General features: G+C 56.4%; 1 long non-coding RNA gene across 1 annotated transcript; it reads right to left on the bottom strand.

Annotated features, from left to right (window-relative positions):
- Positions 1-7,977: 7,977 nt before the first annotated feature.
- On the bottom strand, positions 7,978-13,565 carry LOC139031459 (uncharacterized). Its single transcript, XR_011483951.1, has 2 exons — positions 12,039-13,565; positions 7,978-9,823 (listed from the first exon to the last, which is right to left on the bottom strand). It is a non-coding gene; the product is annotated as an uncharacterized lncRNA (long non-coding RNA).
- Positions 13,566-16,292: the final 2,727 nt, after the last annotated feature.

Below are 16,292 nucleotides of genomic sequence, written 5' to 3'. Positions count from 1 at the left end.
GCTGAGCACCTGCTGCCCGCCGAAGGGACACACCAACCTCACTCCCCCACGGAGCTGACGCTGGAGCTGGGGAGACAGTAAATAAACACAAATAAGTAGGTAAGAGAGTGTGTCCGCAGGTGATGACCCCTGCAGTGGGGCAAAAACAAGCAAGGGTGTAGGATGGAAGTGTTGGGCAATTTTAAGTGTGTGTGTGAAGGGGGTGAGGGGTCGGGGAAAGTCTGAGAAGGTGATGTTTGCATCAAGACCGGAAGGATTCCAACTCTCTCCCTGGGGTTAGAATCCCAGGGAAGGGCAGAGCTAGGAGGAGAGATTAGCCAGTCCTCCGAGATCCTTTTTTACTGAGGCTCAGAGAGGGTGATGAAATGCCGAAGGTCACACAGCACCATGACAGCAGAGCCAGCCAGGACCTTTCTCCGCGTTCCCGTGGCCCCCGGCCTGGGGCCCTGCCAGGGCCCTGGGCAGGACAGCAGGCCATTGTCGGACAGGTTGGGGGGCGGGCTGAGCCTGGAAGTGCAGCGTCGACAGCCGTCTGACTCTGCCTTTTGTGGACCAGGCACCCACCAGGTGGAGTTTGAGGCTGAGGGTCAGGGCCCGGCCCGGTGGGAAGGCTGCAGGGTGTGTGTGGATGGTGTCGTGGTGGGGACGGCAGCTCAGTGTCCGGGTCCTCTGGCTCCCTCGCCAGCCCTGCTCTCCATCGGCCCCGGATGTCCAGGTCCACAATGGCCCAACCTGGAGGGTGAGTCTTTCCAGGAGGAGCCCCTCTCTAGCCTCAGCGCTCCCTCCGGACACACGCTCCTGCGGTGAAGAGTGGGTGGGTGACCAGCCGCACAGTGGCCGTGGAGCCCCGCGGCCAGGAGGGGTGGACCCCGGGGCCTGGCTGAGGCCTGACAGGCTCTAAGGAGACAGATGAGAAATCAGGGCTGAGGGGCTCAGGGCCCTGGGGTGGTGGGGGCAGCGTCCAGAGACCCTCGGGCACTGTTTTTATGGAGCTGCAGAAGCATCCGGGAGGATCAGAGCCTGGAAACTAACTTGAAGTCCCAGCTCTGCTGCTTCTGGCTGTGTGACCTTGGGCAGGTCCGTTTCCCACCCAGCCTCGGTTTCTCTTCTCACTGAAAGGGGAGTGAGAATTTCTCCTTCAAAGGGATGTTGTAAGGAGCAAACGAGAGAACGTGCGGGTGCCTGGCACACAGCCAGGACCTGTCGTCAGTGGAACGGTCTCCCCGTGGGGACCTCTGTCTCTCTCATCTAGATGGTGGCCAGGGTCAGGGAGCATTGAACAGGTGCCAAGCACTTAGAGGCTGTTTTTAGGACCCTTGTTAATTGGATTGACCACAGTCCTGAGTTTATGACCCACGCTCACCATAGGCCCTCTCGATTATTAATCATGTAATGAACACAGGGACCCAACTGCTAACCCAGGGTCAAGGTTATTACCAGCCATGCTACTGAATTAATTCACGTATTTCTCACATTAATCCTCCCACACTTAAATTTGTTTTTAATTTTATGTATTTGTTTTTATATTTTCGTTTTGGCTGCTCTGCGTCTTCACTGCTGCGCACAGGCTTTCCCTAGCTGTGGTGGGCGGGGGCTACTGTCTAGTTGGGACGCGCAGGCTGCTCACTGCAGTAGCTTCTCCTGTTGCGGAGCATGGGCTCTGGGGTGTGGGCGCAGTAGCTGTGATGCACCAGTTCAGGTGCCCCATGTCATGTGGGGTCTTCCCAGACCAGGGACTGAACCCACGTCCCCTGCATTGACAGGCAGATTCTTAACCTCTGGACCACCAGGGAAGTCCCCCTCCTAGACTTTGACCCCATTGTGTCCCCATTTTACAGATGAGGAAATCAACTGAGGATTCAGTACCTCCTGTCCACTGATGCTGGAGATTGATTGGGTACATTTTTCCAGTTGACTTCCTGTTCTGGGCTCCAGAGCCCCTGATGATGAGTCTCCACACGACCCCCACCCCACCCCTGCCGTGTTCTGTAGCTCAGCTCAGGGGGTTACAGCCATGGACTCAGCCCCTGGCTCCCTGCAGGGCCCCACCTCTGACGTCTGGGGGAGCCATGGGGAGGACCCTGGCCAGACCCATGCTCTCTGCTGGCCTCTCCTCACCCCCCGCGAGCCCCCTTCGGCCCAGCTTGGTGACACAAGAGCCTGGTGATCCTCCTGGGTGCCCAAGAATAAATGAAGGAAATGAACAAGTGAATAAATGAATGAAGATGCTAAAAGGGGGAAAGGGAAATGGAGAGAAAACACATGGCATTTCTGAAAGCTGAGGGGGAGGGGTGGGAGGAGGCTGAGGCAGGACTTGGCGTTGAACGATGCCCCTTTGCCAGCTGCCGCACTCAGGGAGCCCCCAAGTGTGGATCTGACCCTCAGATCCTGCTGCCCAGGCCCTGACCCTGAGTCCTGCCCCTCCCTCACAGTGACTTCCCAGATACAGAAGCAGCTGCAGCGTTCCCAGAACCGTCCTAAGATGACACAGCCAAAGCTGCTCTAGGGGCCGGGACTGTGGGTGGCGCACCCCTGCCAGGCAGCCGCACCACCAGGCAGGAAGTGTTGTGCCCTCGCCTGCTGCCAGGAATGGCCAGCTCCTTGACGTAGGGTTGGGAGGGTTTGAGGTCCTGGGCAGAGTCAGGGTTAGGTTAAGATTGGAAGGTCCTAAGCCTGACCTCTCTCAGCAGAGTCCAGATGCAATGCTGGGGAACCAACCTTCTTCCATACACATGTGGGTCTTGACCTGTGTGGGGAGCTGGTCACTCCTGAGAATCTACTTGAGAACACACATAATTCCAGGGGCTCACAGACCCCCCTGCAGCCCCTCCATGGACCCCAGATTAAGAGGCCCCATTCTCCTAGGAACAGAGTTGCCATATGACCCAACAATCCCACTCCTGGGTATATATGCCAAGAAAACTCTAATTCAAAAAGATACCTGCACCCCTATGTTCATTGCAGCACTATTTACAAGAGCCAAGACACAGAAGCAACCCAAATATGCATCGACAGATGAATGGATAAAGATGTGTATCCACAGTGGGATATTCCTCACCATGTCCTGTCCTATGAGCTCAGTCGTGTCTGACTCTTTGCAACCCCATGGACTGTAGCCCGCCAGGCTCCTCTGTCCTTGGAATCCACCAGGCAAGGATACTGGAGTGGGTTGCCATTTCCTTTTCCATTTACTCACCATAGAAAGAATGAAATAATGCCTTTTGCGGCTACATGGCTGGGCCTAGAGATTATCACACTGAGTGAAGTAAATCAGATAGAGAGAGATAAATATATATTATTTATGTAGAATATGTATGTAGAATCTGAAATATGTAACAAATGACCTTATTTGTGGAACAGAAACAGCCTCACAGACATAGAACTGTAACCAAAAAGGAAAGGGGGTGTGGGAGGGAAAAATTGGGAGTTTTGGATTAGAAGATGTAAACTACTACATATAAAACAGATACACAACCAGGTCCTACTGTATAGCACAGGGGACTATAGTCAATACCTGTAATAAACTAGTGGAAAAGAATATGAAAAAGAATACATATACAAATCTGTATATATATGTAAAGCTGAATCACTCTGCTGTATACCAGAAACTAACACAACACTGTAAATCAACAATGCTTATAAGAAGAGTCTCAGCCCTGGACTGTGGGCAATGTGTGGGCGGGACAGTTCAATTCATTTCCAGCTCCCAGCAAAACATCTGGCACACAGTAGGTGCTTAACATGTGCTTATTTCCACAAATCACCAGATGATACGGACTTGGATGAGGGAAAGGGCAGCTGCAACAGGGCTGATCAGAGGACTAGATCGGGAAGGGAACAGGCGGTGAGGCGGGTGTCCCTGGGCCGCTCACGGCCCCCGTGGCCCCGACTGCCATCAGAGCAAGTGCGTGGGGTCTCTGGGGCCCAGGAGGTGCCACATGGTCCTGTCCCCTGGCGCCCACGATGCTTCAGCTCCAAGGGCCATGGGATTCTGTCCCCAGACACTGTGACTTGTTCCAACACCTACTGAGCACCGGAGAAGGAAATGGCAACCCACTCCAGTACTCTTGCCTGGAGAATTCTGTGGATGGAGGAGCCTGGTGGGTTGCAGTCCACGGGGTCGCAGAGAGTCCGACATGACTGAGCGACATCACTTTCTTTCTTTCTATAGTTCCTTTTGGAGAAGGAAATGGCAACCCACTCCTGTGTTCTTGCCTGGAGAATCCCAGGGACGGAGGGGCCTGGTGGGCTGTGGTCTATGGGGTTGCAAAGAGTCGGACACGACCGAGCAACTCACACACACACTGAGCACCGGTTGCACGTTACGCTGTTCCAGACACTAGTGACCAACAGTGAGTGCAACAGGCCCTGCGCTCGGGGGCTCACAGACTCGCTTCCAGACTTCTCCACGTGCCCTCATACTGAATCACAAAATCCAGCATGGGCATCAGCTCCCCGGGAAGCCTTCGCCGAGCCTGCCGGTGTTGGGGGCCCTGGGATCGGGACACAAATCTCACCTTATCAAACAGTCCTTCTGCTTCTCCGTCTCCTGCCCTGAGCAGGGAGTCCACAGGGACAGAAGCTTTGTCACGTTTTCTTGGCATCCTAGGCCTTGAGCACAGTGTCTAGCAAAAAGCTATGCGTGGAATAAAGGGATGGATGGACGGAAAGATGGCCTGATGGGCAGCTGGGGGCACCAGCCAGGGAGTGGGAAGGAAACGGGCTGGGCTGAGGGAGGCCTGGGAACGTCCCTGGGGAGGGCAGAGGGTGTGGGGAGGGTGGGAGGGAGGCTCCCTCCTCCTGGCTGAGGCCTGATTTCCTTGGAAACAATGGCCACAGGTGTGGGGAGGAGGGTCAGGGGAGGGCTGACGGAGAGCAGCATTTGCTTCCTGGTCCAGGGTTTCCAGTCGAGGATTTTGAGCTCTTACCTCCCTGGGTTGTGACCCCTGTGTTACCAGGCCCAGGAGGGTCCGAGACATGGCCCACTCTGCGCTCAGACTCCAAGACAGGCTCAGAGGATTGGGGGTCCCCCCGCCTGAGGCCACCCAGCTGTCGGAGCTCGGCTCCTGGTCTCCGCTGTCTTCATTCTTGGGCAAGGCCTGCCTGACTCTGCCCAGCCAAGGAGGGGACTCCCCTGGGGGTTCCTCCCTCCTGATGGAGGGGGCAAGCCAGCCCTGCCTCTGTGGGTGACCCCCAGGTCAGAGGGGAGCAGGGGCCTGCCCACCCCCGGGGCACAGAGGGCAGTGGGACCCAAATAGAGGGCTGGTCGGAGGGATCTGTCCCCTCCCACCACCCCAGCCTGGACCGCCTCCCGGCTCCTTCACCGCCAACACTGCCCCTCTCCTCTGGAGCCTTTGTCTCTCCTGGAAGAGGGGAGAGGAGATAGAGACGGGCTGAAGAGGGGTCCTGCCCTCAGGGGTGTGAGGACCGCAACAGCGGGAGCAGGGTTCTGGGAACCGTGCCTGCACTCCCCAGAATGACGGACGTCAAAGCCGGGAGGGAGGAACCTCCGGCTGAGCTGTCTAATGATTCATGTTGCAGGGGTGAAGCAGAGGCACAGAGAGGGAAGGGACTTGCGCAAGGTCACACAGCATCATCTGAACTATTTTCTCGGGACTCCATAAAGGCACTCTTCCAAGCGCTTGACACAAATTAACTCCTTCCAGCAACCCTACGGGGACCAGTGCGCTATTATAATCTGCATTTTATAGATGGAGAACATGAGGCACAGAGAGGTTTAGGAAGTTGCCTCAGGTCACAGAGCTTGTGCGCGGCAGGGCTAAGCCTGACTCCAGGGCCTCACGCACAGCCCTGGGCTTCTTCGCCTCTTGCTAAAGCTACCAAGTGGGAGTCTTGGTCCCTCCTCGGCTCTGCCTGCCGTGTGGCTTCAATTCAGTCTGCCACAGTCTGTGTGCCTGTGACTCACAAACACAATGATGTTACTTTTTGCACTTGCGGAAGCTTTTCGGTGGTCCAGGCAATGGGAACCAGTGCCTTTTCTACATAGTGTCACTTAATTCTCATCGTGACCGTATGGGGTAGGTGTCACACCTCCATTTGAAGATGAGAAAACTGAGGCAGAGAGGTTAATTAACTCAGGGACACACATCTCGTAAGAAACAGCCAGCATGCAAAGCCAGCCAAGCTCTGATCACTGGTCCCTCCTGCCTGCACATGGGCTGGGATGGGCAAGGGGTCCCGGAGTCAGTCAGTCCCCGGGAGGTCGTTCTGTGCAGACCCTTCCTCCACTTTAGTGGGCATCTTGCCACATGCACCCTTTGCTGGGCTTGGCAGCTTCAGGGCCCCCAGAAACTGCCCTACCCCCAACCGGTGACCCTTGCCCCCTCTGACCACCAGACGCTGCTTCTGCGTCACATCAGGGAAGCTAGGATCCCTGCGCCCAGCCTTGGACGCAATTGGCAGCAGGTGCAGGAAGCGGACTCGCCCAGCATCTCGGGTGTCACACAGGAACCTTCACCCTGAGTCCAGGCTCCCCCACTGGCTCCCCCCCACCATGCTCAGTCACCGCTTCTCACTCAGCCCTTGGGGAACCCCGGCCAGCCGCCCAGACGGGCAGACAGGAAAGATTCCAGGGGCGGGAGGACGGGGCTGGGACTCAGGCAGTGGGGACGGGCAAGACGTGGAGAGGAGTTGGGGGAAGGTGCGGAGCTTTCCCAGGGCACCCTGAGCTCGGCTCTCCTGCATGAGCAGAAGCGTGAGTGACCGGCAGGACAGACAAGCGCTGTGAGCTCTGGCGAGTCCACCCACCTCCCCGGGCCTCAACTCAGACCTCTCAGGCTGAGATGAGGATTAGCCTCGCTGGCACATGGGGACGGCGAGTGTGTGTGTGGGTGTGTGTGTAGGGGGTCACCTGATGGGTACCCACAACTATCTCGTGCACGGTCCTCATCTTATCCCCATTTTAGAGATAAACAAACTGAGGCGACCTGCCCATACCTGGGCAGTAGCAGAGCTGTTTAGAGCAAGGGTCTACCTAACCAGGCGTCTTAGAGCATTTGAGGTAGGAGTGGGTGGGAAGCCTGGGGGTCGGAGGGAGCAGAGGCTGGAGACCCCCTCTTCGTCCTCCTCAGGGTGGGCGGGTCAAGGGCCTGGGGCGGGGGGCTCGAGATCTGGCTGCAGTCCCACCTCTGTCTGACTTGCTGTGCAACCTCCACAAGTTCCTTTCCCTCTCTGGGCTTCAGCCTGCTCTTCTGAAAAGCGAGAGGTTGGACTAGACCATCAGTCACTAGTGGGCTCTCCTAGCGCTATGCTGTGCTAAGTCGCTTCAGTCGTGTCCGACTCTTTGGGACCCCGTGGACCGTAGCCTACCAGGCTCCTCTGTCCACCAGATTCTCCAGGTAAAAATACTGGAGTGGGTAGCCATGCCCTCCTCCAGGGGATCTTCCCAACCCAGGGATCGAACCCAAGTCTCTAACGTCTCCTGCCTTGGCTGGTGCGTTCTTTACCACCACTGCCACCTGGGGGCCCTCCTTGTCCCCGCCCACAATCCCCCGCAATTGTGGGAGGGGACCCCAGGCCCCCTCCCTGAGTTTCCTCCCCGTCAGTGTCCTCAGCAGCACTCACGGTGACTGGCAGGCACTTCACACACGCCGGCTCGTTTCATATGCACACGCCCCTGTGAGGAAGTTCTTATTTCTTGCTTACAGATGAGGAGACCGAGATACAGAGAAGGCAAGGGGCCAGCCAAGGCCCCGCCACGGGGAGGTGAGTGGGCAGGATGAGGGGCCCAGATCTCCACGCCTCCCACAGTAGGCGATCAGGGCCCGGCAGAGCCCACCACCGACTTGTCCTCCGGCCGCCAGGCCTTCACTCACCTGCATGGTGGCCATGCACGCCTGGGGCCGACTTCCCATGGCTCGGCCTTTGCACACGCAGGGGCTGGTGGCAGGCATCAGAGTGAGCCCTCTGCAACTGGGTGGAGGAGAATATTAAGCCTGAGACCAGGCATAGAGCCTCGAGGTTCCCAGCAGTTTATACGTTTAACGTTCAAGCTGAACATGGACCCTATGAGGTGGGCACTTCTACCATCAAGCCCAGTTTACAGAAAAGGTGACTGAGGCAGAGGCGAGGCCACGCTACCTCCTGGTAACGCAGCAGCAAGTGCAGAGTGAGGGCTGCCCCCTGGCAGCCTGGCCCGCGAACCACTGTGCTCCTGCCCTCCCCGCACACGTGAAACAAAGGAAAACAATAGCGGACAGGCGATCTGTAATTGAGGATGTCACTGTATGGGACAGACTCTCCGTGCCCGAGGGAAGCTGAGCAGGGAGGTGATCAAAGTTTCAGAGAAGAAAGCCTGAGTCCTGGCGACCAAGGAGTAGGGAAGGGTGGGTCGGGGTTGAGGCACTGGTCTCCCCATATAGGTGCCTAGTCCATTTGAGATACTGGGGGCCCCACCCTAGCCCACCTCCCTACCCCCACACCAACCCTGCGCCTCCCATTGCACAGATGGGAAAACCGAGGCCTGAGCTCTGTCCATCAGGACCCTGTGGGGGCATCAAGCCGAAGGGAGGTGTTCCTGGGGGGCCAGAAGGAGGGGACAGGGGCCCTCCTCGCCTGGCCTGGGACCTTTTGCTCTCTAAGCTTCCAGTCCCTGCCCATCCAGGGAAGGCTTTCTCTTCCCTGACTCTGAACACCGCGGGCAACACATGAGGGGCCAGGGTTGCCCTTCTCTAGAGGCCCCCTGAAGCATCCTTCAGCCTCCAGAACCCGCCCAGGGAGGAGGCCGCTTCACTGATGGAGGAACAAGAGCTCAGAGAAGGTCATTCACATGCCCGAGGTCACACAGCAGAGCGGAAGTGGGTCTCTCTTGAGAAGGGGGAGAAGGAGCAGAGAACAGGGAGGAAGGGGGTGTGGAGGAGACAGGGGAGGGGGCGGTCTCAGAGGCCCTCCTTCTCACACTTCCCTGCCCATTCTCAGGAAAAGAAAAACAAACAGCCGGCAGCCGCTGCCCTGAGTGGCTGCCCTCACCCCCAGCAGGGACGAGGCGTCTGCCTGGTGAGGCTCCAGTGGGGTGGGGCCTCTTGGGAGGGGCCGGGAAGGGCTGTTTGTTCTTGGGCAGCCCAGGTTCGGGATGGCTTTATGGTACCATCTGGACGATGTGGCTCGGGCGGGCCTTGCTGGCCGCGGGCCAGGGCGGGGAGGGGGTACCAGGGCCCAGTGAGGAGCTGCCCCCCAGCTGTTGCCTGGCCCCACGAGGAGGGCGGGGGCCTCAGGTGGGCATGAGCTGGGCACCGTCTGCAGATCTTGTGAAGCAGGAACTAGCCCCCTTTCACGGACGGGAGACACTGAGGCCCAGCGGATCAGTGAACAGCCCCAAATCACAGCTGGCCACGTGGAAGTGACACGGAGCCCACGTCTCACCATCCACCCGCCTCTCGGCACCGCCACAGGAGTGCTGGGCATCAGGGCAGGCCTGGAACCACGCGGCCCAGACGCCCTGAAGCCGTGGGCCAGCATCTCCACCTCCTTAGTGTTCCGTGTCCTGTACCGTCAAATGGAGATACGATACACCTTCTGGGCCAATCGATGGGAGAAACGGGTGAGACAGCATTTGTGCATGAGACAGCAGTCCGCGGGATGAACGTGGGTTTCCAGTTTACCACAGGGTAAAGCCCTACCTCGGCATCTAAGACCCTTGACAGCAGGATGTAGCTCAGGCCCTCCCACCATCCTTGCCCCTCCCTCTGGGGAGTTTGGGCAAGTCCATCTCCTCTCTGACCCGCACTGTTTCTCCTATGTCAGATGGAGGTGGTGGGGGTAGACAATGTTCTCGTAGGGGGTCCACGAAGCCTCCAAGGAGCCCCTGTGGGAGAAAAGACATCATAAACATAGTGTCTTTATTTTTGGGGGGCTCCAAAATCACTGCAGATGGTGACTGCAGCCATGAAATTAAAAGATGCTTACTCCTTAGAAGAAAAGTTATGACCAACCTAGACAGCATATCAAAAGCAGAGACATTACTTTGTCAACAAAGGTTCATCTAGTCAAGGCTATGGTTTTTCCAGTGGTCATATATGGGTGTGAGAGTTGGACATAAAGAAAGCTGAGCACCGAAGAATTGATGCTTTTGAACTGTGGTGTTGGAGAAGATTCTTGAGAGTCCCTTGGACTGCAAGGAAATCCAACCAGTCCATCCTAAAGGAGATCAGTCCTGGGCGTTCACTGGAAGGACTGATATTGAAGTTGAAACTCCCATACTTTGGTCACATGATATGAAGAGCTGACTCATTTGAAAAGACCCTGATGCTGAGAAAGATTGAAGGTGGGAGGAGAAGCAGACGACAGAGGATGAGATGGTTGGATGGCATCACCGACTCCATGGACATGGGTTTGGGTAAACTCCAGGAGTTGGTGACAGACAGGGAGGCCTGGCATGCTGCAGCCCATGGGGTTGCAGAGTCAGACACGACTGAGCGACTGAACTGAACGGAAACATAGTGTACTGTGACTCAATAACATCATCGCCCCTAAGCGGGGTCCGTCCTTCCCTCTTTAGTGAGAAGTTTATTCCATCTTCCTAAGGGCCTCAGAGATGTAATGTGAGAGATAAGGTCGGGGGCAGCAGGGTTTTCAGGAAGGGACTTGGGGAGCCAGCCGGATCTCCTTCCTCCCCCAGCACCCTGAGGTCGCTCTTTCTTGGGAGAAGAGCGCTCAGGGCCCGGCATCTCTGCCCGCAGTGCTGAAAGCCGCTTCTCTTACATGGCTGGTTTGGGGGTAGGCTGGCTCCCTCCAAGCCCGCTGGGCTGCCAGGAGGTCTGCCTGGTGTGTGAGGGTCTGAGGCCTCCTGGAGTCCATTTAACCACACATCTAAGACCCAGTCTGTCAGGGAGGACCACTCCGGGGAACCCACGGGGACCACAGCCTTGGACCTTCGGCATTTGCTAGGTGTCTGGATCTATCAGTGTTTCTTTCTTTTTTTTTTAATTTTACTTATTTGTGTGGCTGCCCTGGGTCTTTGTTGCTGTGCACGGGCTTTCTCTAGTTGTGAAGTGAGGGCTTCTCATCGTGGCAGCTTCTCTTGTTGCAGAGCAGACTCGGAGCTCACGGGCTTCAGTAGCTGCTCCCAGGCACGCGGGAGCTTCCCAGACCAGGGATGGAACCCGCATCCCCTGCACTGGCGGGAGGAATCTCAATCGCTGGACACCAGGGGAACCCTCCACCAGCTTTTCTAAACAGCTCTTGTACTGTGCAGGGCACCTCCCCGCCACACACACTCCCCGGTGGGACTCTTGGTTTCATCTCCAGGCTTGGGCCAGGCCCCCTGGGAGTCCCAGCACCTGACACCTGCCCCGGGGCTTTTCATCTGGAGCCGTGTTCATCCCCTGCCCCTTAAGAGTCTACAGCCTTTGGAATCGGGGCCACTTTCGTGAGGGCTCCCTTCAACACACTAAGCCTGGTGCTCCGCGACCACCTGCTTAGTCTCTATCTACTCCCGTTCTCTGATTTATCTTCTCAGGACAGGGCAGTCTGAGCTGATTTTCTTCTTTTTTAAAATATTTAGTTAATTATTTTGACTGCGCTGGGTCTTATCTGTGGCATGCAGTCTCTTAGCTGCGCGGCATGCGGGATCTAGTTCCCCACTCAGGGGCTGAACCCAGGCCCCCTGCATTGGAAGCGTGGAGTCTCACCCACCGGACCACAGCGAAGTCCCTGAGCCGACCTTCATTAGGTTTTGGTCTGTATGAAGACTGTCTCTCCCCCTCCCTTGGAGGCAGGAACTGGCCTGGCTCATCCACTGCTCTGACCCCTGCCGAGCAGGGGTTGCAGAGGCCTTGCCTCTCCCTCGTGATGGATGCCAGGGCTGGTATTCTGGGTTCTTAGAATTAACTCCACCCTCCTCCTTTCACTTGAGCGACCCCTGGGAGCTTTCTGTTGTGGCAACCCCAGTAAGTTCAGGAAATGTACTGTGTGCTCCTTTCCAGAGAATAGATGACTGTGGGGTGAGGGAGACTTCGCAGGAAGAGGCAACAGCATGTATTTGTGCATGTATGTATGTATTTGGCTGTGCTGGGTCTTACTTGTGGCACTCGGGGGCTTCGATCATTGTTGCAGCATGCAGGATCTTCACTTGCAGAATGCTGTTAGTTGGCATGTGGGATGTAGTTCTCTGATCAGAGATTGAACCCAGGCCTCCTGCCTTGGAAGTGCGGAGTCTTAGCCACTGGACCTCCAGAGAAGTCCCAGCACAAGGTTTTTCAAGGTAGAGATGGATAAGTTCAGGACATATACAGAGAAGAAATTGTTAGCTGTCTCTCCAGTATCTGTTCTCTTCTTTCTTACTAATGGAATCCCAATTATCTTGGATGAAATCATGCCAGCATTACTTGGAGACAGAAGGAAGTTAACCAAATTCTGGCCAGTGGGATATAAATTAAGTTCTTGGGTAGGGATTCCAGGACAGTTCCTTTAAAAGGGGACTGAGTCAATCTTTCCTCCTTTCTGCCTGGAACTGGAATGTGATAGCTGGAGCTGTGGTGGCTACACTCTGAAATAAGGAGGCCTTGAGGCTAGAAGCCAGCCCTGTTGTTAGCTTCAGACTTTCCACCCAAGGAGAGGGAAATAAATCCCTATCTTGTTCAAGCCACTGCTGCTCAGGTCTGTTACTTACAGCTCGTTGCAATTCCTAAATGACTCAATAGGGCCTGTCAATGTCTCCTTCTTTGCCATCTCCTTTTGCCTAGATCATCTTGGGTAAGCATTTCCCTTCAGGAGGATTTTGAGAAGCTACAGGTGTTGAAGGAAGGGAGAACAGGGCCAAGACATGAAGCCAACCTTAGGAGGAGGTAGGGGATCCCTGATCTCTCTGGAGAGAGATCCTCCAGAGACAAGCCAGGCCTGGGAGTGTCCAGGGAGGGTGGAGTCTGGAGGGACCCTAGACTCATCCACTGTTGCCCTCAACAATAAATATGCAAATAAACCTGTGGCGTATGTTTGAGACATGACACCCAGGGCGCACACAAATCCCCAATAGCTCCACCCCATTCAACCCAAACACACACAGCCAGTGTTTGGAAATGCTGTAACATCTGGAACTCTGCCAGCGCCTCCCCGACGGCCACCCCTGGCCCCTGCATCTAGAGCGGTCTGGTCCCGGACCGGAGTCTGTGGCCAGCCCTGGAGTCAGGTGGCCAGGCCCCGGGGCCAGAACTTGGGTGGGCAGAGATGCCCCTCCACTGGTTAGGGCAGGTCCGTGAGGACGGAATGTGCAGATGGAGGGCAGCTCATCAGCTAAGCCTCACCTCCTGTGGGTGAAGAGATGGAACCCAGAGAGGAAGAGCTGGCCCACCAAAGTCACACCGCCCCGGGGGGTGAGGCGTGCAGACACTAGTCTGCACTTCACAGGACCCATGGCTGGCATCTAAAAGGGTGCCATTATTTTCCTTTGTTTTGGCCATTCTCCTTGCCTGGAATGCTCTTTCAGATAGCTGCAAAGCTGCTTCATATCCTTCCTTAAACCTCACCTTCTCCATGGGGACTGCCTTGACTGCCTATTTAAAGCTGCCCTTCAGGATTTGCCTGGTGGTCCAGTGGTTCAGGACTGCCCTTCCACTGCAGGGGGACACAGGTTCAATCCCTGGCCAGCGAACTAAGATGCCGTGTGCTGCATGGTATAGCCAAAAAAAAAAGTTGTACTCCCCCCCCCCCCCCCCCCCCCCGCTTCTCCCTTTCTCCTACCCCAAACGCCACATATTTCACTGTGTGTCAGCTCCGTGATGCAGGCATATTCTGTGTCAGTTCCACTGCTGCATCCTCAGTACTTAGGACAGGGCTGGACACGGGGTAGGTAAGTGCTCACTACATACCTATTAACAGAATGAATGAATGAATGAACATCAAGCTTTGCCACGAGTGCTCCTTTGATGGAAGGCATGAAGAAAGTGCTCAGGTGACTTCTTTTAGGGCAGAAGTGTCCTCAAATCCATCTCCCACCCCATGGATACAGGGTGCCCCAGGGCAGGAGCAGCAGCTCCAAGCTCACAGAGTTCACTGATCCTTTGATCCTTCCTGAGCCAAGTTGTGCCCTTTTAAGGGCAGGTCGAAAACAAAGCTTAAATTGTCTCTGCTGCTTTCCTCATGAAAGAAACATAATAGGTTCCTCTACCCCTCTTAACACCATGGCCCTCTATCAGTGTGAGGTGTGCGCTGTGTAAGACCAGCCATCTATGTGGTGTGGTGGTCTGAAGTCAGAGCCTCCAGCCTGGCCACTGCTTAGTATGTGACCAGGAGCCTCAGCCTGTCTTCTCATCTCTTAAATGGGAATAACAATGATACTTTTAACAGGACATTGGCTTCTCTTGCCTGCACTGTTGACTGACAATGCACTCATGCCAGCCTGCTGGGGGAGTGGACGTGTTCTAGATCTTGAGTTGGGTGACGGTTATGATTTGTGCACTTAAGAGTTCACTGGACTTTCCCCGGTGGTCCAGTGGTACAGAAACCTCTTGCAATGCAGGGGACGCGGGTTTAGGATCCCTGGTCCGGGAAGATCCCACGTGCTTTGGGGCAACTAAGCCCACGCACCACAACTGCTGAGCCCTTGGAGCCCAAGAACTGAAACTCCTGTGCCTGTGTGCCAGAAGTGCCGAAGCCCGAGTGCCCGAAAACCCGCGCTCCGCAACGAGAGAGGCCCGTGCGCCGCAGCTCGAGAAAACCCGCGCTCCGCAACGAGAGAGGCCCGTGCGCCGCAGCTCCAGAAAACCCGCGGTCCGCAACGAGAGAGGCCCGTGCGCCGCAGCTCCAGACCGAGAGGCCCGTGCGCCGCAGCTCCAGAAAACCCGCGGTCCGCAACGAGAGAGGCCCGTGCGCCGCAGCTCCAGAAAACCCGCGGTCCGCAACGAGAGAGGCCCGTGCGCCGCAGCTCCAGAAAACCCGCGGTCCGCAACGAGAGAGGCCCGTGCGCCGCAGCTCCAGAAAACCCGCGGTCCGCAACGAGAGAGGCCCGTGCGCCGCAGCTCCAGAAAACCCGCGCTCCGCAACGAGAGAGGCCCGTGCGCCGCAGCTCCAGAAAACCTGCGCTCTGCAACGAGAGAGGCCCGTGCGCCGCAGCTCCAGAAAACCCACGCTCCACAACGAGAGAGGCCCGTGCACCGCAGCTCCAGAAAACCTGCGCTCTGCAACGAGAGAGGCCCGTGCGCCGCAGCTCGAGAAAACCCATGCTCCACAACGAGAGAGGCCTGTGCGCCGCAGCTCCAGAAAACCCGCGCTCCGCAACGAGAGAGGCCCGTGCGCCGCAGCTCCAGGAAACCCATGCTCCGCAACGAGAGAGGCCCATGCGCCGCAGCTCCAGAAAACCAGCGCTCTGCAACGAGAGAGGCCCGTGCGCCGCAGCTCGAGAAAAGCCTGTGCGCAGGAACGAGGATCTGGTGCAACCAAAAAACTAAAGTGGAAAAAAAAAAGAGTTCATCAAGCCAAATCCATTGAGTTTCATGTTTTTTTTACTGTGTGTACAGTATATGTCAATGACAAAGAAAAAACAGTACTTACTTCAGAAGTTTGTTGTGAGGATGGAATACAACTTCAAACACGCCTGACTTATAGGGAAAACGTAAAAAGCCATCAACTATTTTCGAGGATGAATGTGGGAAACAGGTGTGAACTTTGGTGTAGGCACATGCTGGTGTGAGGGGAGGTGACCCCGAGGGTGTGTCTGCGTATGCACTAAGGTCATGTCCCTGCACCTGTGTCAGTACGTGGAGGCACAGATGTTGTGTGAAGACACGTTCCTGCATGTGAGTGGTGCACAGAACTGCCCATGTATGTTGGATCACATGCTGTGAGTGCGGGCATGCGTGTGCAGCTACGCAGACGGCTCTGCTCCTCTGAACCCGTGTTCCACACAGGACAGAGCTTGAATGCTGAGCCGAGGGCACTGGGACTCAGCTGAGCTCCTCACCCTGGGGGAGATGGCGGCTGGCTGGCACAGGGCCTGCTCCCCCACACCCACCCCATCCAGAGGGAGGCGGGAGACGGAAGGCCTAAGAGCTCCTGGCGCCCACTCCCTTCCCACAGCTGGAACTTCTCAAAGATGCAAATTCCACTTCAGTCCATGCAAACGAATCCAAGGAGCCAAGGCTGCCTCCCCTGGGGCCCAACCACCACCACCAGGACGGGCCCCACTGGACACCCCCAGCCTGGATGCCTGGCTTGGGGATTGGAGCCAGCTGGAGTCACTTCCTGCTTCCCAACCTCAGATTCTCTCTCTTCCCTGGGGGACCTTGGCTCCCCGCTGGCTCAGGTGTCCTGGAGGCAGCTGGGGAGGGGTGTGGCCGACA

Source organism: Odocoileus virginianus, chromosome 27 (genome assembly GCF_023699985.2).
Source record: "Odocoileus virginianus isolate 20LAN1187 ecotype Illinois chromosome 27, Ovbor_1.2, whole genome shotgun sequence".
NCBI lineage: Eukaryota > Metazoa > Chordata > Mammalia > Artiodactyla > Cervidae > Odocoileus > Odocoileus virginianus.
The sequence above is the reverse complement of the archived record's forward strand: the minus strand, read 5'-3'. Positions and strand labels throughout refer to the sequence as shown.